The sequence below is a fragment of the Crocuta crocuta genome, unplaced genomic scaffold, assembly GCF_008692635.1.
Source record: "Crocuta crocuta isolate KB4526 unplaced genomic scaffold, BGI_CrCroc_1.0 scaffold300, whole genome shotgun sequence".
NCBI classification, from domain to species: domain Eukaryota; kingdom Metazoa; phylum Chordata; class Mammalia; order Carnivora; family Hyaenidae; genus Crocuta; species Crocuta crocuta.
The window spans coordinates 367,029-391,286 of record NW_027533266.1 but is presented as its reverse complement, the minus strand read 5'-3'; the positions used below and the strand labels follow the sequence as shown (position 1 = coordinate 391,286).

At 34.1% G+C, this 24,258-nt stretch overlaps 1 long non-coding RNA gene across 1 annotated transcript in view; it reads left to right on the top strand.

Annotated features, from left to right (window-relative positions):
* LOC144217998 (uncharacterized) overlaps positions 1-6,405 on the top strand; it is a 28,662-nt gene extending 22,257 nt beyond the window's left edge. The window contains exon 5 of the long non-coding RNA XR_013331018.1: positions 5,856-6,405. This is a non-coding gene — a long non-coding RNA (uncharacterized LOC144217998). The remainder of the gene's footprint in view (positions 1-5,855) is intronic.
* Positions 6,406-24,258: the final 17,853 nt, after the last annotated feature.

Genomic DNA, 24,258 nt, shown 5'->3' with positions numbered 1-24,258 from the left:
TCTAATGGTGGAGTGAAATGTCTTTGCTTCTGCTATATTCTATTCATTAGAAGTGGGTCATGAAGTACAGTCCATACTCAAGGGAAAGGAACAAAGCATGGTCTATTACTGTCTTTCTTTGGAATGTAAATAAGGTTAAAGAAATAGTAGATTTCTACAATTGACAATTGATTCTAGATTGACAAGGAGTTTGATGGTGGTAATTTTGTAACATTCCTTAGCTAAGTTGGGACTAAATGTTCCAGCATGTGTTGATAATGTTCAGATAAGGTTGAACACAAGTGAAACAGCAAAAGATTTGTAAGGTGTAAGTAAAGTGGCAACTGTTACCTGTCTGCAGCATGAGTCATCGTCGCTGATTGGCTATTCCAGCTTATTTGTGCATGGCAGAATTCAGGCCTGAAATTCCTCCACTTCCTACTGGCTATCCTCCATTTTATACTCCAAGTCCTAGGCTGGGTGTATGTAGAGTTCATTAGGAAAGAGAACTAGCTTCTGTACAATTAATCAAATGCTATCAAGGTTGTAGGGTCAAAATTAGGCCCTTTTTCCTACACTAGTAAAAGGCAGTGTGAGTCACTTGTACTCTGCTGTCTTTTCTGTTTCAAGAGCAACACTTTGAAAGTTTTAGACATGTTTTATTTATGAGAGAGAGAGAGAGAGAGAGAGCATGAATGAGGGAAGGGCAAAACGAGAGAGGGACACAGAATCTGAAGCAGGCTCCAGGCACTGAGCTGTCAGCACAGAACCTGATGCAGGCCTTGAGCACACAAGCTGTGAGATCATGATCTGAGCCGAAGTCGGACGCTCAACCGACAGAGTCACCCAGGTGCCCCAAGAGCAACAATTTGTAAAAATTACTTATGTAAATTAAAGTCTATGGTTTGTTCACTTCACACTTAGAACATCTCATTTTTAATTACCTTCAAAATGAAATCTAAATGATAAACCAAAACTCTCATCTCTCATCAGTACCATCTACAAGTGTATATTCAAACTCACCCAAACTGCCTACTTCTCTTTTTTTTTTTCCCAGAGACATTATGTTTGTTAATGCACATGCCCGTTATACATGTTCTTTCTTCTGCTGGGAACTACCTTTGTCTGGCCTTTTTGTGGATAATATCTTCCCATGTTTTAATAAAACTATCATGAGGCATTACTGACTGGGTTAGAGTCCCTTCCTTTCTTCCATGCTCTAATCTATACCCTCACATAGTATTTATGGCTTGCATTTTATCTCTCTGTCTTCTTTATTACATTCTGTTTGTTAAATGAATGACTAAATGAAGTAATGTATGTGAGATTAACGTAAGGATGAAATATTAATTAAAAATATGACCCTGGAGCTTAGGTACCATAACTTACATAGAGACTATTGTGTTCATTTATTAACTCTCTGAAAAACAACAGCAGCAACTGAGCATTGTATGGATGATGCTTAGAACATTCCAGGCACTCAGTAAATATAAAAAACAGAACATTTTTTCTAAATGTTTATTTATTTTGACAGAAAGATAGAGTGAGCACACTAGAGTTGGGGTTCAGAGAGAGAGGGAGACAGGATCCAAAGCAAGCTCTGCGCTGACAACAGTGATCCACATGTGGGGCTTGAACTCACGAACCATGAGATCATGACCTGAGCTAAAGGCAGATGCTTAACGGACTGAGCCATCCAAATGCCTGAAAAGAGAAAACAATTTTAACATCAACCACAATGAGAATATACAGATAGACAATAAACTTCTGTAGCACTTCACAGGAAATAAAGAACAGCTAGGACATAAAATGTAACAATTTTCTTTATTATCTGAAATGTGCTGGGGAAGCTATTGATATTTTGGTTTTGGTAAAATAAAAGGTAGAAAAAGACATTAAAGACAAGGAGAAAATGAGAACTGTGTTTTGCTCCAAATACTTAATAATGATTATGTGCAATTCTCTTTTAATGCCAGACATTTTGTGATTTAGTGTTAGTTGCTGAGAATGAGTCTATGAGTAAACACATAATATGGATTCTTCCCTAACAGAGCTATACTTTTTAGAACGTATAGTTATAACTCAATGTGCATCTTTGGTGCAATAAAAGGTTCTATTTCTTAGACATATACTATCACCATAGACACTAAAATAGAAACAAATGCAGCTTAATGAGGCAGTTGCTCATGGAGGATTTGGAGAAGCTATAGCCTAATTTTCCATACCCATTATTTGCCACAGAAGTTATGAATATGATTACTAAAAAGTAATCATCTAATAATTACATTCAGTATAAGGAATGGGATGAGTAAGAGTTTTGTTTATTCTACTTAAGGCCACGCCTGTATCGGCAATTTTATACTCACTCTAAGACTACATTTACAAGTATATGGAAATGATATTATTTGAGGGTAACTAGAAGGCCCCCAAATCCCCAGGTATTTTATTATATGTTCACTGATAGCTGATATTCTTTAATTATGCACAAAATTAATATTTTATGATTTCATATATGGAAATAAATGCTAATATCCTTATTATAGCTGATGAATTGGCAGCATAGCCAACCATTCTGGGTTTCAGTTTTTATTTAAAAAAAAAACAGATAAAGCTTACCTAATAAAGTTGTTATAAACAGTAAACAACATAAAGTGTGTGAAATGCTAAGCAACTCCATGTAATAACATATTTTAACTACTATATTTACTTTTGTATCTAAATATTCACCACCAAATTATTCCAGAAAATAGGCTTTGAACATGAATGGAGGAGAGGGAGAATTGAGGCACTTTCAAGTGGTAGGAAAGGGGATTGGGTGACATGCATAGAGTTGTATTGAGAGTTGAATAAATGGAACCTAGCTCCAGAAACAAAGTATGAGAACATTAGAATTGTCCTGGAACTGCCAGGACCCAGATGATTTTAGCTTGTTTCAGTGTTATATTCTAAGTGAGGTTATTAAGTACTTAGGAGCTCAACTTTGTCATCTTGTAAAATGGAATAATAATATATATTTCATTAACTGATATGATGGCCCCAAAGCCCTCATCAAAAATCACATTTCATTGAGTTGCTTTCATAATGAAGATAAAATTATTATCAAAGAATCATGGTCATAAGCAAAGAAAATAATACATAAATTGTATTATTATTATTTTCATGATAAACTTGCTCAGAAAGGTGGTTTGCTAGCAGTATATTGTGTCAGGCAGAACTAGTGGTCGGCAAGTTCTCTATATCACCATCTACTAACATTGGAGTCTGTAAGTACTGAAAACTTTGATGACAAATAAATGACTTACCCATGGTCAGAGCAAAACTGGGTTGCTAAATCAAGTATTGGAAACCATGACTTTGTGGCATCAGGGCACTCTGGGTTGTTAATTCTTTCTCCCTGATGTTTCCCTCTACTTTCTTCCATTCCCTCACGTCCTCTTCATCTTCTCTCTCTCTCTCTCTCTCTCTCTCCCCTCTTCCCCAATCCTCTGTCTCTCCCTGTCTCTCTCTCTCTTCTTTCAAAGACAGCGTATTGAGTGGTGGGCTACTGACATCTAAGTTGTAGTGCAGAATTTGGCTATCTGTAAAAAGGTGGCATGTAACCAATATGTATCTCACTAACTTTAAGCCCATCCTAGAACAGAACATGGTATAGAACACAAAAGAATTTTTTTAAAGGTCAAGTTCAGAACCTTTAAGGTATAAGTAGAAAATAAGATAAAATAAATATTTTCCAGTAAAAATTTAATAAACTAGGATAACAGCAGATTCAGAGATTCTATTTAGCAAAAATATCCCACTGCAGCAATATTCCATATCTATTTATAAACACATGCTCTTTATTTATCTAAGGAGTTGTTTCTGCAACCTTCTATGTTGCTTCCTAGATTTTCAAAAGGCAATTTTTAAAAATCTAACATTTTCAAGAAAGTATTTGAGCTATTTTTAAGAGTTAGCAAATTTTTAGGGCCTAGGGAAACTAACTGCAACTTCTCTCCCAACTTTTATGGATTTATGCCTCTATTCTAAATGGAGGCTCAAGAATAAGGTTATTTTCTACCCAGAATGTGAAACCCTGAAAAGAATGTTTGATTACACTGATACAATTCTAAAGTAAATCTGGGAATAAATATATACACATTTTACAGTACCCTCTTTAACAGGAAATTACTCCTTTTTCTTTGGCTGAAGGGTTTGAAATGCTTTTTATAGAACAGGTTTTTGGGGAGATAACTTTTGGGTACCCAGGATATAATCATTAAAAGGTAAATGCATGTTTTTAATAGCGGTATATAATATGGCATTTACATTTTACTTCAGATTTCTATACCTCATGCTTTTGCTACATAAATATAGTAACAGTGTAATACAATATTTCAAATAACAATAACAGTTTGCTCTTAGTGGAACCTTAATGCCAATCTCTCAGATATACTTTTCAAATTTTCTTTATTTTTCTTTATTTTTAAGTAATATCTCTCTTTCTTGCTTTATTTTGGAGAGAGAGAGAGAGGGAGAGAGCGAGTGAGCACACAGCAGAGGGAAGGACAGAGAGGAGAGAGAGAGACACAGGATTTGAAACAGGCTCCAGGCTCCGAGCTGTCAGCACAGAACCCAACACAGGGATTGAACCCATGAACTATGAGATTATGACCTGAGCTGAAATTGGATGCTCAACTGACTGAGCTACCCAGGCGCCCCTCCAATTTTATTTTGTTACACACTTCAATTTAGTAACCATGATATATTCTGTAGTTAAGCTAACTTCACTTAAACTGGGAACTTAAATTTCCTTCTACTTGCTTATTTTTTTAAATCATTTTTCTCTTTTTTAATTATATAATTCCAATATTCCAGGAACGTTTTCCCTTTAATTTTCTTAAATTAGGATTAAATAGAATAACCACAATATCAAATCACAATATGAAAGTCTCTTTCCATTTCCTCTGCTCAATTTTTCCCTTTATTTTTGAACTAGAATAGTTCTCATGAGCCATTTCAGGAACAAGTAGCTCACCAAAATATTGACTATAATGGCTATAAAATAATAATTTTTACCAGTCTTGTCTGATAACATCAAGTCAGGTGGTTAAATATGATATTTTAAAATTTTATTCTATGTTATGTCAGTTCATGTAAAAAAACGTTTTGTCCATGCAGTGTTTTTTAAAGAAGTTCTATTTCTTAAGTTTCATTGAAAAATTTTAACAAGATAACTTACATACCTGATTTTAAAAGCATCTAATAGTACAGAGAAGTCATAATAAAACAATCTGAAACCAGTCCCTAATGTCAGATGTTACTGTTGCTTTTAGTTCTTAAACGATCAGTTCTAATTTACTATCTACTATACTTGAATCACCTTTTGATATATTATCAAAACATTCTTTTTTCACTCTCTCACCTAAAATACATAGCTCTAGCTTCCTTGCTGTATCCCCACTCCTCTTTTTATGTCTCTCAATTCAGTTGTAGTTAGTCTCTGTTTCCATTGATCAAATTTGCATTTTCAAACGATGTACCAAAACTTTCCTTCCTTCTTCCAAACTCATAGATATTTTATCTTGACTCCCCATATTGTCAGATGTAGATATCTTTACTTAGTCTTTTCCTTCATCATCTCTCTTCCACTGTTTTCTTTCCGATGTCCCAATCTCAGTATTGTAAATAAGTTTTTGTATTTCCAAGTTAGAAAATATTTCCATTATATTTTAATTCATAGTTAAGTCTTCTAAGATTGATTGGTCTGTGGTTTTTGTTTGTTTTTCTGTTTCTTGTTTGTTTTTCTGTTTCTTTGGGGTTTTGTTTTATTGTTGTTACTCTTTGTAAGTAAAAACCTACTTTAAAAATCTAATTATCATAACTGTAATTGTTTTCAGTAAGAAGTAATATGCTGTGTAGTGAAGAACTGACTTTACCCAAAGAGGAGTCTGGTCGTTGCCCTTGGCCACAGGGAGGACATCTCTAGGATCATGGAAGGTTATGCTTGATAGGAATGTCTTGGTTTGCGGGAAACTTTGTCCACTGCAAAGTCTAACAATGTGATGTATGATGGACACATTGCGACACATCATATAAATCCCCACCTGCCAAGAACCTGAAGACTAAAGCCATTAGCCGGAACCCCCAGGCTCAGCCACACAAGCAGTATGCAACCAAATCCGAATAAACTGTGGACACCAAAGTCTTGAGTGACCTTCTCTGTTTGGCAATTCTCTGTGTGTACGGTCCTCATCAGAGCCTGGAGCAGGAGAAGGCCACAAGGAGGAGACAATCCGAAGCCCCATATTTGGACTCCCATAACTGTCTTTTTCCTCCCTTCTCTTGGTAGATCTTAATTGTATCCTTTCACTATTCTAGAAAACAATAATAGTAAGTAGAGCACTTTCCTGAGTTTTGTAAGTCATTCTAGTGAAATATTTACCATGAGGGCGGCTGTTGAGAACTTCAAATTTTTAGGTGGCTGGTCTGAAGTAAAAGTGTGGTAGGGCTCCCAAATTTGTGACTGGTGTCTGAAATGAGGGTAATCTTATAATAACTGTTTCCTCAGACTTTTAGTTTGGCTAAGCCATTGCATATACCATAATAGCATTTCCTTCTTTGGGACTCCAGATTTTGCTGTTATGCTGATAAAACATGACAGTTTCAATTTTAAATGACTTATTTTACCTACATTCCATAAAGTACTCCAAATCATAACACATTATGGTTTATTTTTACTGTATTGGGATCAACCTTTTTATATTTGCTTTTTATGAAGTTTCTAGTTTTTGACTAAATCTTATATACTGTATAGGTTTTGTCTGGAACTAGTTTTATATAGATCTTACCTTAATTTGTCCAAGCTTGGATCTGAATTTAAAAACTTTCCCTTCCTTATTTTAACTACTCATTTTGCGAAAATGCTTCATTTTGCTGGAGATAAATTTTGAGTCCTTGCAAATATGACTATGATTTAAGCTGCCCTCATCTTTTTCTGATAATTTTAACTGAATATAAATTATAGATTGGAAACCATTTTCCCACTGGATTTTGAAGACTTTGTTCTACTGTTTTGCTAGATATGTCATATCTTTTCTCTTACATTGTGTATCTCTCTAATATTTGTTTTTTTTGGGGAGAATTCTTGGCCTTATCTTCAGATGACACTAGTATATTTTCTTGTTTGCTATTTGATCTCCAGCATGTAGAACAGTGTCTGATATAAGTAGGCAAACAATAATATTCATTGACCTTTTAAAGACTGGGTTTAATGTTATTTTAATATATCTTTATTATTATGATAACTTTATTAGGCAAATAAAATATTTTAAGTTAGAAAAAGTTAGACTTCTTATAAAAATACCTGTACTTTCTTCCATATTGTTTATTTTCTTAGTTCATTATGACATCTATTTGTAGTTATTCTCCTAGAACTACATCCTTCAATTTGGCCACATTGCTGCTTTGAGAAGATTCTTTTTAGGGTTTTAGGCCATTTAATTCCTCATTTTTAGCTATTGTTGTTACTCTAACAGCACAGTTTTACAGTCAGAAGTCATATGGAGCATGAACGTTTCTATAGTAAACTGTTCTTGGATTTTTCTTATTATTACATCTTTAAGTAAAATGTGTTTTAAAATAGAACAGAAAAATTTAAATTCTACATGTATAATCTCAATAAATAAATGCAATTAATATATTTATTCATTCACTTAAGAAATATTTAATAGTATGTGAGTCAGAATAATATATTAGTATCAGAATAATAATATACTATTTATATACTAGGGGTAGAAAAATGAATAAAATATAATGATTAGTTATTGCAGTATTAACTATAAGTATATTAGGTTATATAAGCATATTTGGATACATATTTATAACATACATGTATAACTTATATAAGCATATACAAGTTATGAACTATAAGTACAAGTATTGTAAACATATTTAATTTTAACATAATCATTGTAATTTTCTCAAAGAAAGAAATTTCAATGCCTTTTGGAGCCTATAACAAAACAAAAAGTAGGACGGTTAAAACGTCAACAGCATAAAATTTGAAATATTGTATCACATTATTTGAACAGCCATTTTAAAATGTTATATTCATTAGAATCCATCATCCAAGGTGGTAAAAGTGTTTAGAAAGCTAACTATTTGAATTTCATTACTTCAGATAAGATGTGGTATTGCAGATTCAGCCTTATGTCTTTTTTTACGGTTAAAATAATAACCAAATAAAATTTGAACAAAAGAAAAATGCTCTTGTCTATAAACATATTGTCATTTAAATAGATGCTACACACATAGTAGGTTCTCTATAAATAAGCAATGAATTATTAAATTCAAAAGTTAGATACAAAAAAGAAATTGAGTTGCATAGAAAAAAATGACTGTGGAGTTAAAAGTAATCACCATACATAAATATTCACATTAGGTAATTGTGTTTCAAATTCAAATTTTCACAGAAAATTAAAATCTCTTGTCACTGAAAAGGAATGTCTCACTTTGTATGCTTGTGGGTATGCATAATACTCAAATAGGTTTTTAAATAAATACTCGTGATTACAAAATAATATTTACTTGTAATTTGGGGCATTTCCTAGCACCATGAACTATTTAATAAGGAAAATAAGAATCTACTCACTTCCAATAATCAGGTAAAGTAGTGTTTATAAAAGGAAAATATTCTAGCTAAGGAGTATATATTCTAATGTGTTAATTATTATACAACTCAGTCACAATATAGTGGATTGTTAAATATCAGTTTTATTTTTAGTAAATGTAAAAGAAAATATTAATTTATAGTAATAATAATCATCATCACTTACTGCTTTTGAAAGTATATAAAGTAATATCATCCCAATTTTCTTATGAAAACAAAAATTAAAAACAATCTGATTACATTTATGATTGTAGGATAACAAAACTCCAGGGAAAGAAAAAGTAAAAAAGCTTAAGGTTTTATTTCAAAAACTGATTGAATAATTGGAAAGAATGTGGGGCAACTAAACCTAACAGAAACAAAAATCAAGAAAAAGGAGAAACAACTAAAAGAGATGAGTTGACATTTTGCAAAACTTTTTTTTTCCTCTCTCAAGACATCTGTCAATTATGGACAATGGGGGGGGGGTGCCTGGGTGGCTCAGTCGGTTGGGCATCCGACTTCGACTCAGGTCATGATCTTGCAGTCTGTGAGTTCGAGCCCCACATCAGGCTCTGTGCTGGCAGCTGGGAGCCTGGAGCTTGCTTTGGATTCTATGTCTCCATCTCTCTCTGCTCCTCCCCTGCTCACTCTCTGTCTCTCTCAAAAATAAATAAACATTTAAAAAAACTTTAAAGAAAAAAGAATGGTACCTGGGTGGCTCAGTTGGGTTTGGCAACTGCCTCTGGATTTTGGCTCAGGTCATGATCTCCCGATTGGTGGGACTGAGCCCTTGAGCCCTGAGCTGGGCTCTGAGCTGACAGCATGGAGCCTCCTTGGGATTCTCTCTCTCCTCTCCTCCTCGCTTGCTCTCTCTCTCTCTCAAAATAAATAAAATCTTCTTTAAAAAAAATTAGACAATGGGAAGAAGTTAAGGATTTGGGAAAGAGTCCAGGCAAAGAATTGCCACTAAGGGGCAGGAAAATCAACACAGAAATTACATTCTTTCTGTGCTTCATAAAATAAAACAAAACAAAACAACAACAAGACAGCTACAGACAAGACATTTCTACGATTCTAGTGAGAAGAAAGGGTGGGGAATTGAGTTCAGTACCCTATCAATTTTCACAACATTTTTCTTCACTTCTAAACAATTCAGTTCTGAAGTCTCCTAGTGTTGGAAGTTAAAACACTAAATAGACAGCTCTCAATAAAGACAAATCTTAACAATTTTGTGATTCTGAGGAGAAAAAGATTCATTTTCAAGAGCAACCAGTGGGACATACTTCACTAGTGATCATCTCAGATTCTCAGAATGCGTAGAAGTCTACACTCTAGGAGAGGAGCAGGTCCAAAAATAGGTCTTTATTATTTCCAAAGAACTTAAAGCCATTTCATCTCCTGATTGAAAAAAAAGTAATCTATCCCCTGTTCTTTCTGCCTGAGTAGAAGAAAGGTTGAATATTTCTAGTGAAAGATATAATGAAGCAAGTCAATAAATTCTGCAAATATAAAGCACAAAATTTATTTTAAAAAACATGTTATGCAAAGAGACAAAACAAAAAAGAGACAGATGAAAACTAAAATTCAAAAAAAAGCAAAAAAACAAAAAAAAAGAGGTATAAACAGAAGACTCAGTGATAAACCTGACATTGTAGTTATAAGAACATCTTTAAGATAGATATAATTAGAATATGTTAAATATAGGGAAACCATATAATATGGAAATCCTTTCTTGACAAATGATTCTTACAACAGAATGGACACAGTATAAAAAGGAATTAGTGTTTGAAGGAAACTAAAAAGTCAGAGTAATAGAAAGGATTCATGGTGAAGCAAACAAAGAAATAATAGTAAAAATCCATAAAAGATCATAATTGGTATATGAAACGAAGTTGAAAAGTCTAGCTTACTTTTAACTGTAGTCCCAGAAGAAAATAAGAGATTGAACAAAGCATATTCAAGATAGATAAACCAAGAATTCTCCCAAACCAAATACTAACATCAAACTACAGGTGCAATAAATTCTGTATATTCCAAGAAGTATGAATACAAAGAAATCTACATCTTGGCACATGATAGTCTATAAGTGAAAACCAAAGATAAAGAGAAAATTTTAATAGCAGATATAAAAGTCTAAACATTATTGTTGTAGGAGCAACAATATAACTGACGGCTGATTGTTTACAGAGTTGTGGAAACCAGAACCATGAAAAAATATTGCCAAATGCAGACAAAACAAAGTGCTGAGAGTATTATGTCCAGAAAAAAATATTATTATAAGTGGAAACAAAATAAAGATTGAGAAAAACTAAAACTAAGGAACATAAGATTATCACACTTGAACTTAAAGAAGGACTAAAGAGAGGTTTTTATTTGTTTGTTTTTGTGGATAAAGTGATTCATTCTAACAGAGGCATAAGAAGCAGAAAAAAAATATTTTACTTATAAAGGTAAAAGTTTTGGTTAAATATACTGGATATGACTACACAAAATAATAATTATAATGTAAAGAGTAAATACATATAGAATTAAAATACACAGAAACAAAAATAAAGGTGGGAAAGTTTTAACATCATTGACATTGCTGGAAGTAATAATTTATCTTAGGTAAAATAAGTCTAGAATCCATGCTGAATTTTTTATTGGAGCCACTTAGTAATGTACATAAAATAAGCTGATCATATAAACTGAAAAATAATTCAAAAGAAGGCAAGGAAGTGGAGTATATACCAAAACAAATAGTAAGTGGTAGACATAAATATTATATACGTATATATGTGTATATACATGTATGCATACATGTAACTATTAAATGTCAAAAAACTACTAAACAGAAAGCAATAATTACCATTCTAGAATTATAATAAAAATGGGTTATATATTCTTTACCAGACACACCTTAAATACATGTGGATGTAGAGACTGAAAATTAAAGGATGAAAGGAGTCTAAGATGGTGGCCTAGGAAGATCCTGAACTTACTCTCCTGAAGACACTGAATCTACAGATCATATGAATCATTTCCCTCTGAAAAGTATCTGAGAACTAGATGAACTGCCTCTCCACCAAAAAAAAAAAAAAAAAAAAAGATAAAAGGACCACATTGAGACAGTTAGGAGAAGTAGACACACACTCTCTTATACTACTACCACAGGCCTATGTGCTTATAGGAGGCACTATTCTGCTACTTCACTCGCACAGAGAAGGTGAACAGTCCTGGCACTGTCTCACTGGTTTGCTGAAACCAGAAAGATTGATGGATACTCTGATCCTCTGCTCCCTAGCTGGAGCAGGTGAGTGCAAATAATTGCAGCATTCTACTGCTCCCTTGCTAAAGTTGGCAAGCTCTGGTGGTGTGACACTCCCACAAACCCTAGCTGGGGATGGGAAGTACAAGTGATAACAATTCACTTACACTCACTCTGGGGCCAGCATACACACTCAGGCAGGGCACTCTGTTGCAGCAATGCTGAAGCTCATGTGCACCACAAGCAGTCAAAGCATTTTCTCACTGCCTTTCTGAGATGGGTGAGTATACCTTACTCCCTGTATTTTCCAGATGCCCTACTATACTCAGAAGGTGCACACAAACCACACAGGGAACAATACACACAGAGGATAAATTGTCTTGTCTTGGGGTTTGCATTTCTGAGTTCAAGAGAACTATAGCAATCAGAAAGACAGTTTCCAGCAAGCCAACACCTCCAGGGCACTGTACTGACAGCAGAAACATACCCACAGTATTCCTGTGAACATGTTATATTTACTTATACTAGGGATTCAGCTTGAGGGCATCTGTGCTCTAGTTTTATTGAGCTAATACAATAACTGTGTAAAAGTATGATTTGGGACAGGGAATAGTGGAGGGTCCTGGAGAAGTTTGGCAGAAGAGAGAAACCATGAGCACAGGTTCTAGTTGAATAAGAAGACCTGCCCCTCCTTTCACATTCGTCCAAAAAGGAATTTCAAATTCATTCCAAAAAGGAATGGGACACTGCCATGCATAGTTGCTACAGCAATTAGGCAAGAAAAAAAAAAAAAAGCCATCCAAGTTAAAAAAGAAGATGAAAAACTACATATAGGCTTAAGTGACACATTAAACTAGATGTACATAGTGGATATATACAGAATTCTATCCAAAAGCAACAATTACACATTCTTCTCAAGTGCACATGAAGCACTTCCCAAGGTATATCATATGTTAGGCTAGAAGACAAGTCTCAATATATTCAAGAAGTTCAAAATCATATCAAGCATCTTATTTAACTACAAAAGTATAAGATTAGAAATGATTAGGAGAGAATTTGAAAAAAATACAAATTTGTAGAGATGAAACATGCTACTGAACAACAGTAGCTACAGCCATAATAACAACTAGGTTATCAAATAAACCAAAGGAGAAATTTAAAAATATGTAGAGACAAATGAAAACAGGAAAATGACAGCAAAATCTTTGAGATGTAACCAAAGAAATATTATTTAAAAAAAATTTTTAAAAATGCTTTATTTCTGAGGGGGGGGGCAGGGAGGGTCAGAGAGAGAGGGAGATACAGAATCTGAAACAGGCGCCAGGCTCTGCACTGGTAGTCAGCACAGAGCTCGATGTGGGGCTCGAACCCACAAACTGTGAGATCATGACCTGAGCCGGACCTTAAGTTGGAGGCTTAACCGACTGAGCCATCTAGGTGCCCCCCAAAGAAATATTAAAAGGGAAACTTAGGGATGCTTGGGTGGCTTAGTCGGTTAAGTGTCCAATTTCGGCTCAGGTCATGATATCATGGTTCATGGGTTCAGGCCCTGGGTTGGTCTCTGTGCTGATAGCTCAGTGCCTGGAGCTTGCTTTAGATTCTGTGTTTCCCTCTCTCTCTGCCCCTCCCCTGTTCGTGCTCTGTCTCTGTCTCTCAAAAACGAATAAACGTTAAAAAAATTTTTTTAAAGGGAAGTTCACAGGAATAGAGGCCTACTTCAAGAAATAAGAAAAAAACCTCAAATAAGAATTTATATCTAACAAAACTAGAAAGAGTTTAATTCCCAAAGTTAGTCAACGGAAGGAAATAATAAAGATCAGAGTAAAAATAAGTGAAATAGAGACTAAACAGCCAATAGAAAAGATAAATGAAATTGAGATGGTTCTTTGAAAAGATAAAAGTTAAAAACAGAATTACCATATGATTCGGCAATTGCATTACTATGCATTTACCCAAAGGATACAAAAATACGGATTTGAAGGAGCACGTGCACACCACTGTTTACAGCAGCATTATCAACAATAGCAAAACTATGGAGTCCAAATGTCCATCTACTGATGAATGGATAAAGAAAATGTGGTACACACACACACACACACACACACACACACACACACACACTGAAATATTACTCAGCCATCAAAAAGAATGAGATCTTACCATTTGCAATGATGTGGATGGAACTAGAGTGTATTAAGCTAAATGAAATGAGTCAGAGAAAGACAAATGCCATATGATTTCACTCATATGTGGAATTTGAGAAAGAAAACAGATGAACATATGGGATGGGAAAAAAGAGAGAAGGAAATAAATAAGAGACTCTTTATGATAGAGAACAAACTGAGGGTTGACTGAGTGAGGTGGATGGGAGGTGGAATAGATGGGCAGTGAGTATTAAGGAGTGCATTTGTTGTGATGAGCAGTTTGTGTTGTATGTAAGTAATGAATCACTGAATTCTACTCCTGAAACCAATATTGCACCATGTGTTAACTAACTGGAATTGGAATAAAAATTTGAGAAGAAAAATAAAGCAAATTAACCCAGACTGTGGAGAAGGGGGGGGAATAGAAAAAATAAGAATATAAATTAATGGAATATAAGTTTTCTTTTTAAGACTAATACAATTAATATAACTCTACCAAGACCGATGAATAAAAAAAAAAGAATAGGAAGCATTAACCTATATTAGGAATGAAAAGGTATTAATCACTACATAGCTTTCAGATACTAGAAGGATGTAAGACCATATTAAAAATCCTGTAGCAATAAACACAATTTTTCATTAAATGTAAAAATTCCAAGAAATACACAGGTTATAAAAATAAAAAGAAGATGAAGGAGAAGGAGAAGAAGAAGGAAAAGAAGTAGGAGGGAAGAAAAAGAAAGAAAGAAAGAAAGAAAGAAAGAAAGAAAGAAAGAAAGAAAGAAAGAAAGAAAGAAAGAAAGAAGGAAAGAAATAAATATTTCAATATCCTAAGGGATAGGATATTAAAATTGTTTTATGTCTATTTAAAAATGAATCCACATTTAAAACTTTCTTAAAGAAGAAATTGTTTTGAAAGGATATTGAGATAGCATATTGAAATTGTTTTATATTTATTTAAAAATTGAATCCACATTTAAAACTTTCTTGAAGAAAATCCATAAGCTGAAATTGATTCTTCAGTAATTTTTTTCATACGTTAAAGATGAAAGAACATGAACTTTTCTTCTGTCAAATCCATTTTATTGGAAAAGAGAAAATACTTCTGAACTAATTATGACAACATAACCTTAACATCAAGCAGTACAATAAAATTATAAAAAAAGAATTTGCAGGTAAATATTTTCCTTGTAATAGATGCAGAACTTCTAAGCAAAATATTAGTAAGTAGAATATAGCGATATATTAAAAAAGACAATACTTCCTGACTAAGTTGTGTTAATTTCAGAATGAAGACTTGGTTACAGTACAGGCAATGTAACTGTAACTGTAATGTAACTGTAACAAAATCAGTAGAAAAAAAAAGGAGGGGACAAATTATATGATTTTTTCAATACATGAAGATATTGATGAAATTCAACACCAACTAAAAATTCAAAACCTCTCAGTAAACTGGATATGGAAAGAACTTCCTAATTTGATAAAGAATGTTGTGTTAGGCTGCTTTTAAAATAGTTCCCAATGATTTCTGCCTTCTGGTGTTCATGACCTGGTATAACCCTTTTCTTCTGTAAAGGCCTGACCTAGTAACTTCTCATGGATATAATATAGTAAAATCAATGGAATGAAATGTCCAAGATTAAAATTTAAAAGATCATGATGTCAATCCATTTCTGTCCCACTCACCCTCAATCTATCTTGCTTTATCATTGTTGAAGCCAGCTACCATTCGGGAGTTGCCTTATGAAGAGTTCCAAATGGCAAAGACTAAGTGGACTCCAGTCAATAGCCAGTAAGGACTACAACCCATGAGAAAATGAATTCTGTCTATAAGCACTGAATGAGCTTGGAAGTGGAGGCTGCCTAAGGTGACATTTTGATTGCAGGGTTGAAAAAGATTGGAGGCAAAGGACCCAGCTAAACCACACTCAAGTTCTATGCAGGAAACTTAGAGAAAGGAAATACTAACTTTGTAAGTCATTAGCCTATGGTGGAAATTCTTAAAGACCAATAGATAATTAATTCAAGTATCTGGGGAAAAAAAGAAAGAAAAACAACACAGCAACTTAAATAATTATTTAAAGTGTTATTCCTAAGTTTGAGAAGAAAACAAGAAAAAATCATCATTTTTTAAGAGACTTTTTATTAGAGATTCTAGGTAGATTATAAACTATTTTAAAAAATAACATTATATGAGCTTCCAAAATATTGAAACAGAAATGAATGAAATAAAACATTCAAAACCTCTACAGTGAATATTACAAAACATTATTGGAAGGAATTAAAATCCTAAAGAAATGATAGGATAGACTATCTTCATAGGTTATCAAACCAATCTTTTGAGAAAGATAATCTTGACTAAACTAATCTATAGATTCATTGAAATACCAATCAAAGGTCCAGGTGGATTTCTGGGACATTGGCAAGCTGACATTAAAATACACATGGAACAAAGGGTTAAGAACAGCCAAGACAAAAAGACCAACTGCAACAAATGGATAATTTACACTACCAGATCTCAAAGCTAAAAGTAAATTGTCATTGCTTAATTAACCCTTTGCAGTACTGGGAAAAGAATAAATACATAGGCCAGGATAGAGTTTATGAAGAGGCCGCATATATACATCTGATTTAAGAAAAGGTGATGCTTTAGTATGGTGAAGAAAGGTTGGTCTTTTCTATAAAAGACTTAAATTGTTTAACTATATATCCATAAGAAAGTACATAACCCTTGTCCCTTACCTCACAGCACAAACAAAAATCAATTCAAGATGGATTGTGTATATAATCATAAAAGGGAAACCTTTATCTTTTTAAATAACACAGTAAATATTTCTTAACTGAACACACACAAGCACACCATAAATATTAATCATAAAAGAAATTCTTGAAATGTTATATGATGTTAAAGTTAAATCCTTCTGTGCATTAACAATCATTACTGAGAGAGTTAAATGTGAAGTCAAAACAGTAAGATAAAATTCACAATACATAAATTTGACAAAGTATTGTTATACAGAATATAGAAAGAACACATACATCAAGGAGAAAAAACAACTACAGAAAGATATATCAAATGAGAAAAAAATAACCACTGAGACATGCAACAAAATGGATAAACCTAATATACAAACTTAGCAAAGTAAGCCAAGTTGAAAAATGCAAATACTATAAGACTTCATTCATAGAAAATTTGGTAGCACACAAACTAATTTATAGTGCTAGAAATCGAGGGAGTCATTATCCTTGATATGTTGATTAGTAACCGGTAGGAAGCACAATGAAGATTTTGGCATATTATTAATATTCTATTATTTAGCCAACCACTGATTATGTGGGTATGTTCAACTTATAAAATTATAAGTTATAATAATATATAACATATAATAATAGCTTATAAAAGTCAGCAAAGTACATATCCTTTGTAATTTGTATAAATCTTCCTTGTATGATATTTTTAATAAATATATTATCATTTTAGATATCTATCATTCCAATTCATTCCACCCATAACAATACTTACCTAATAAATCCATTCAGTAAAGCTTCTTATGAAGCTGGGCCAAAATGAAACAAGATTTATACATTTTGTTTAGGAGTACCTTGCTTATGTGTAAATTTATACTGAGGTTAATTTTACATTTGGTATGCATATATACACATACACATTTGTAAATGGAAGTATAATTTATGTAGTCAACATTTCTCCAAGCCTTATAGATTTAGAAAGCAGGGATGGGGTTATAAAAAAATTACAAAAGCAATAGCCATTTCTGAACCTCAAGTCTCCATCTGTGTTCTTAGTCCCAGCCCTTTATAATATTGTCCTCACTAATCCCCTTAAGTTATATCCTGTAGACCACAGGTGTTCTTGTCATTTTACAAGTCTCTGTCAGCTTGTTTCCCATCTATTATTTTCTTCCTTGTCTCTTCCCTTAGCAAGGCCTGCTGCAGATGCCTGTGCTGTCCATAAAATTTCATAAGATCAGCCACAGCAGTTACTGCGTCAGCTAGCACTCATTCTTAAAGTGCTCTAAAGCTTTCCCACTGTGTGAAAGCCACCATCCTGTGACAAACCAACCATGCCTGACTCTCCTCTGATGTCCTAGGGTCCAGGGTATAAAAAAATCTCCTGCCATTTTTGCAGATTTCCAGTGCTGGATTATGGGCCATATTCAAAAACATACCACCTGGAATTAGGACAATAATAAAAATGTACATAGACAGAAGCCTCAATATTTAAAAATAAAGCAAACACACCAAAAAATCCAACATATATAACAAACTCCATGAGTACATGATATATATGTCGTCAAAACTATGAGTTGAAAAAAATTGTATTTTGAAATGTTTAGGTGAAGTGCACTGATATTTCAGGAGCACAGTTGAAAGTCTGCATGTGTGAATTTTATATGAAAATGTTTACACAAATTTTTCAGGGCTTATTTGTTCTTGTGCTTCTTCATTTTTCCATTTTTACTGTATTTCACATTATAGAACACTCAAAAGTGGAGAGTAAAAAATGACTGAAATGTAACAAAAAGAGGCGATTTTTAATACTATTATTTAAGATCAATAAATAAAATCAATCCTGGGAAGTGCTATGAACATAAAAACAATTCATTATTACTATATTAGATATTGTTTTTAATCATGTTTGAAATAATAATGTAGATAAAATGAATAAAAGTAAATAATAATAATAAATGTTATTTAATGGTGAATTAACTTATTTTTATGACATACTTAATGAAAAATAAAGCTGTTGGGTGCATGAAAATATGCATGGCTGGGGCTCCTGGGTGGCTCAGTTGGTTAAGCGTCCGACTTCGGCTCAGGTCATGATCTCATTCATGGTTTGTGGGTTTGAGCCCCGCATCAGGCTCTGTGCTGACAGCTAGCTCAGAGCCTGGTGCCTGCTTCAGATTCTGTGTCTCCCTCTCTCTCTGACCCTCCCCTGCTCATGCTCTCTCTTTCTCTCTCAGAAATAAATAAAACATTTTAAAAAATTTAAAAAAATATGCATGGCTGTAGGTTGACAAATAGTAGTCATGCCAAAGAAAAACTTCACAAAACTAACTGTCCCAAGAAACTCTTCCAGAATATCTCACTTATCAAATTGCCTGAATATGTAAAGACTGACTAAGATTCTTTATGACCCAAAGGTACTAATTTACAGGTTAATCAAGTTTTTCTAAAAGGCTAAAATATTCAAAAACCTGTATTATAGTAACCCTTCAAAATATCCAAATAGTGCTAAGGTTGATGCAAGATAAAGCTATCAAGAAAGGTTCGCTGTACCATGCTATCAAACATGTAAAAGGAACCATTGAAGATGAAACTTTCTGAGGATATTTTATTGGCATTATGAGCTCATTATTTATATTTCCAATAAAGCCACACATTCAAGTAAACTCACTAAGTATCTTAGTTTTATAGCTAGGAGACTATGTTAGGACCCCCATAGAGGGCTCTGCTAGATGTGCCACTGAAGAGGGAGACCCATGAGGAGAATGAATGGAGGCTGAAATCAAGCTTTCACACCTCTCACACATGTGAATAAATAGGCCTGCTCCCATAGGAAGGTGGGCTTCCGCAGAATTAGTTCAAAAGTACAAGCCAGGGTGACTTTCGGAGGATAGATATCATGAGGGTGTGTGTGTTATGGCTACTAGGAATTAATTCAGTTAAGTCACAAATTCCATTTCAAATATGTAACATATACATAAAAAGTAGTAAAGTAAATGTCAGCATCTAATAAACTAGGGAAAAATGCCTGCATCTAATAAACTAGGGAAAAATGCCTTGACGATTTTTACTTCTGAGAGATAGAGGGAAAATGTTTCATCAAATGATAATTTCCACTTTCCATTCTCTTCCCAGCGTGTTTGTGACACCTCCAAAGTTTACAAATAATATAAGCTTAGTTAAATTATTCCCTACAGTCCAATAAATTGCTAATTTAACCTCTTTCCTGTTTTCTCGGTAGACAGATATGGTTTTACTCAATGCTTTATAACAAACATAATCTACTCTATGTCATATTCAATGGGGCTAGGAGGAATACAGTAATAATTGCCTCCCCATTTTTAGGTCCTGAAAAGCTAATCAGAAACCTCCCATAATTTAGGGCTTCATGCAGGTCTCTCTGGTCTTATATCCACGTTAGTTATACTGATACAGGCATTGTCCATGCCACTATGATTTCTGAAATGTAGATATATAGGTCTATTGCTGTCTGGCAGTGTAGATCTTTGTCAGGCCAAAGTTTTCTTCTCCCTATAACCATTCTTCTTTGAGATCCTATCATATGACTAAAGACCTTCAAAGTAGTAGGACACAGTTAATTCCGGATCCAGTAAATCCCCACCAATCCTTTCCAGACCAGAGAAAGTACTTCCCTAAGTACAGTCATACTTTCTTTGTGGCTCCTTTCCTTTCTGAGAAAATTATGCTTAAACTTCCCAATCAGAAGTTGGGAAAAGAAATGCTAAAAATGGAACTTCTTCTTCAGGAAGATTAATTTTTTAATGGTGTAAATGTGTCCCAAAGAAAAGAAAAATATACTTTACTATCTTCCTGTAACAAAGGAGAAACAAAATAAAACACATTAAAACCACAAAATAGTATTTTAGTTAATTATCTTGTCATTCTCCTGTAGTATATTTAACTGCAAAGACAATTTATGTCTTGTGTTGATATACTTTTTTTTTTTTTTTTAAGAACAGGGAATAGGGCAGACTCCTCAGAGCAATACCTCTTTTCACACAGTTGCTAACTACTTCAATGTCATTTTCATTTATTTTCTTGTTTCATTGAGTATAAGCCTTCAAGAGTAATAAGCAGTGATATTTGGCTCTGAGCTCAATGCTTCTCATTGATTCCTTAGTTACGGAACTCTTCTGTTTTTGAGCCCTACAAAGTTGGAGGAGGATTGTGTGTTTTTTAAATTTGAGGATCCCTTTCCAATCTTTCCCTGAAAACCAGCCTGTTGTTAGAAGCAGAGCTAAAGTTCTGCTATAATAATGACCAGCCTCTCCCAATAAACACATCCACCACTCAGTGAGTGATTTAGCCAATTTCCTCTCCCCGCTGATGACTGTCCTTGGTGAATCTGGAGCTCCACAAGCGCAGTAACACCTTGATCCTTCTTTTGGTGTGTCATGAAGTTGTCCTTCATTGCAGACCTATGGCAGAGATTTAATATATAGTTAATAAGTGAATTAATAGATGGGTGGATGGGTGATCCAGGATGGAGAATATCTGTTAGTTATTTATTGAAAAGAGGATAAGCCCTCATTCTGATTTAAATGAATGTGCCATAAAATATATAAGCACCCTTTGGAGAAAATAACTCAAATACAATATTGAGCAAGTAAAATCTAGCTTTCATTAGAGTTATTTATCCATCATATGTAAAATACAAATAGGAGCAGACTTGTTGATGAAGGATAAAATATGGCACCCCAAAATATGTCCCTTTGGTTACCGATTATTCTGAGCTGTAGGCACTTGAAAAACAGTAACTGAAGTGAAAGACTTTTCCCTTATCTAGCTGGAGATAGATCCTCTAAAAGGAATTCAATTGTGATAAATCCCCTCCTGGACTTCCATCAGCCAGAGGAGTCTAGAGGCCTATATCACACCCAGACAAATGTTGTCACAAACTGTCAAACCTACCTACCTACAAACCTTCTTATAAATTTCTTTAACATTTATTTATTTTTGAGAGAGACAGAGCATGGGCAGGGAGGGGCAGAGAGAGAAGGAGACACAGACAGAATCTGAAGCAGGCTCCAGGCTCTGAGCTGTCAGCACAGAGCCAGATGGTGGGCTTGAACCGACAGACCGAGATCATGACCTGAACCAAAGTAGGATGCTTAACCTACTGACCCACCAGGCGCCCCTCTACCATCAATTCTTATGAGTCCATTTATCTTTGCTAAAAAAACATTTACTTTCCCCTAAAATATCTGCATTCCCCCTCTGCTTTCCCTATTAAGATAGTATTTAAATCCTGAATTTTAAAGCCATCTCTCTGAATTATTCATTTTTCCCCAGGTATTTCCATGTACACATAAGGTATATACGTTAATAAGCTTTTGCTTATTTTCTTTTGTTAATCTGTTTCATATTATAGGAGTCTCAGTTAATAAGTCAAAAGGGGAGAGGAAAATTATTTCTCCTCCTCTACCCTATTTTAAATTCACCCAGAAGACAAATTGTCTTTTCAAAAACATCAATTGGGCATCCACTGTTTATTAGCCAGGAATTTTCTTAGGTCCCAAATGGCTCAGAATGGAAGTGTAAAAGTATCATAAGTGTTGTATTCAAAAGTATGTGTTATGTGATGCTGTAGCACAAACAACATACAAACCTCAGTGGCTTAAAGTAGTATGTCTCTCTCAACTACACATCCAAAGCTAAACAGGCAGGGGCTCTGCTTCATGTAGTCACTGACGACGTCAGTCTGATGCCACCATCATGTACCTACAGACACACAGCATCCTCTGACAGCACGGTCGACAATTATGTGTCCACACTTAGAATGATGCACATCATTTCCCCTCACATCTCATTGGCCAGAGCTAGTCATATGGTTCCAGCTAAGTACGAGAGGCCAGAGAAGTGGACAGTTCTTTTGTTTCCAGAAGCAGAGGAGAATTTGATATAAACAGGCGCTAGTAGTGAAGCAGATCATTATTTTAAAAAATCTTTTGTGTTTATTTATTTTTGAGACAGAGAGAAACAGACCATGAGTGGGGAGGGGCTGAGAGACAGGGAGACACAGAATTTGAAGTAGGCTCCAGGCTCTCAGCTGTCAGCACAGAGCCCGACGCGGGGCTTGAACCCATGAACTGTGAGATCGTGACCTGAGCCAAAGTCGGACACCCAACCAACTAAGTCACCCAGGTGCCCCATGCAGATAATTATTAACACCATGTGTTATATACAATAATAAAACTATGCTCCCAGACCCGAATACATATCTCAGCATTAATTTTTAGAGACTATATAATTTGTACGAGTTACTTTATCCTCCAACTCTGCTTCCCTATCTAAAAATGAGAATAATGAATTTATATGGTTTTTGCAAAGACTGCGTAATGTAATGGAATATATAAAGACCAGATACATACAAGCTTTTCAACAAATGGCAGTGGTAGTAATTTTTCTTATATAACATGAGAGATGTAATACCTGTCGAAAGCAGTCATATTCCTTGGCTACCTATTAGATTTATCTGGATGCTTAAAAAATAATGATGCCTGAAACCTACCCTCAGATTTTCTATGGGGTAAAGCCAAAGCGTTGATATTTTTAAAGGCAACCAACTTATTTCAGCATAAAAGCAGGGTTAAATACCTCTCTGGTAAGATGAAAAATAAGAGAGACACATATGGTTGATATTAATTTGTTGTCTTTCTCAGAATTTCTTTCCTTTTTAAAAATATATAACTCAACAACAAACTACATTGTTTAAAAAGGGAAATAACTGTGTTTTCCACGGCAAAATACATTACTATTATAACAATCACATTCATTTTACAGCAAACAAGAAAATAGATGCTATATAAATAATTGTTTTCTCACGGTGGAAAGAAAAAAATAATCCATAGAAACATAACATCTAGGTATACAGTAGCTGAATAAAACAGGAGAATCACCTTGGACTGCAACATGGATTTCCAACAAAACAAGAAATCTAGGTTATGTTTCACATATACCCTTAATAAAAAAAACTCTCAGAACATTTTATCGATGGAAGTATACTAATGAGAAAAAAAATTACCCGGAGGTCTACAGTGACACAAAAAATAGAGAATATTGTGAGGAACGGCTTAGGGCATAGGTCTAGGGCATAAAAAATACAGTTTGAATATTCATTCACAGACTAAAACTGCTACTATATAGTTTGTTAAAGGGGAAGAAACAAAGCAGTGTTGGCAAAAGCACAAGTTAGGATTTAACATAACAATTTGGGAAGCGACATCAAAATTCAATTTTGTACATAGTGATAACATAATTGATGACACTCCACACCCTTAGTTTCTTTTTATTTTAATATACCATTAAGGATTATAAAGCATATATGTTTACTCCATGGCTGGGATATTTATACCAACTAAACTGGGGATCACATCCATGCTACAGTTTCATGCTTGCTTCAAGTCATCATTAAAGCATTATGAATGAGCAAGCTACTTAGAGTATAAAAGTCTTTTCCCTGAAGTACTCACGTCAGGATATAATCTCCT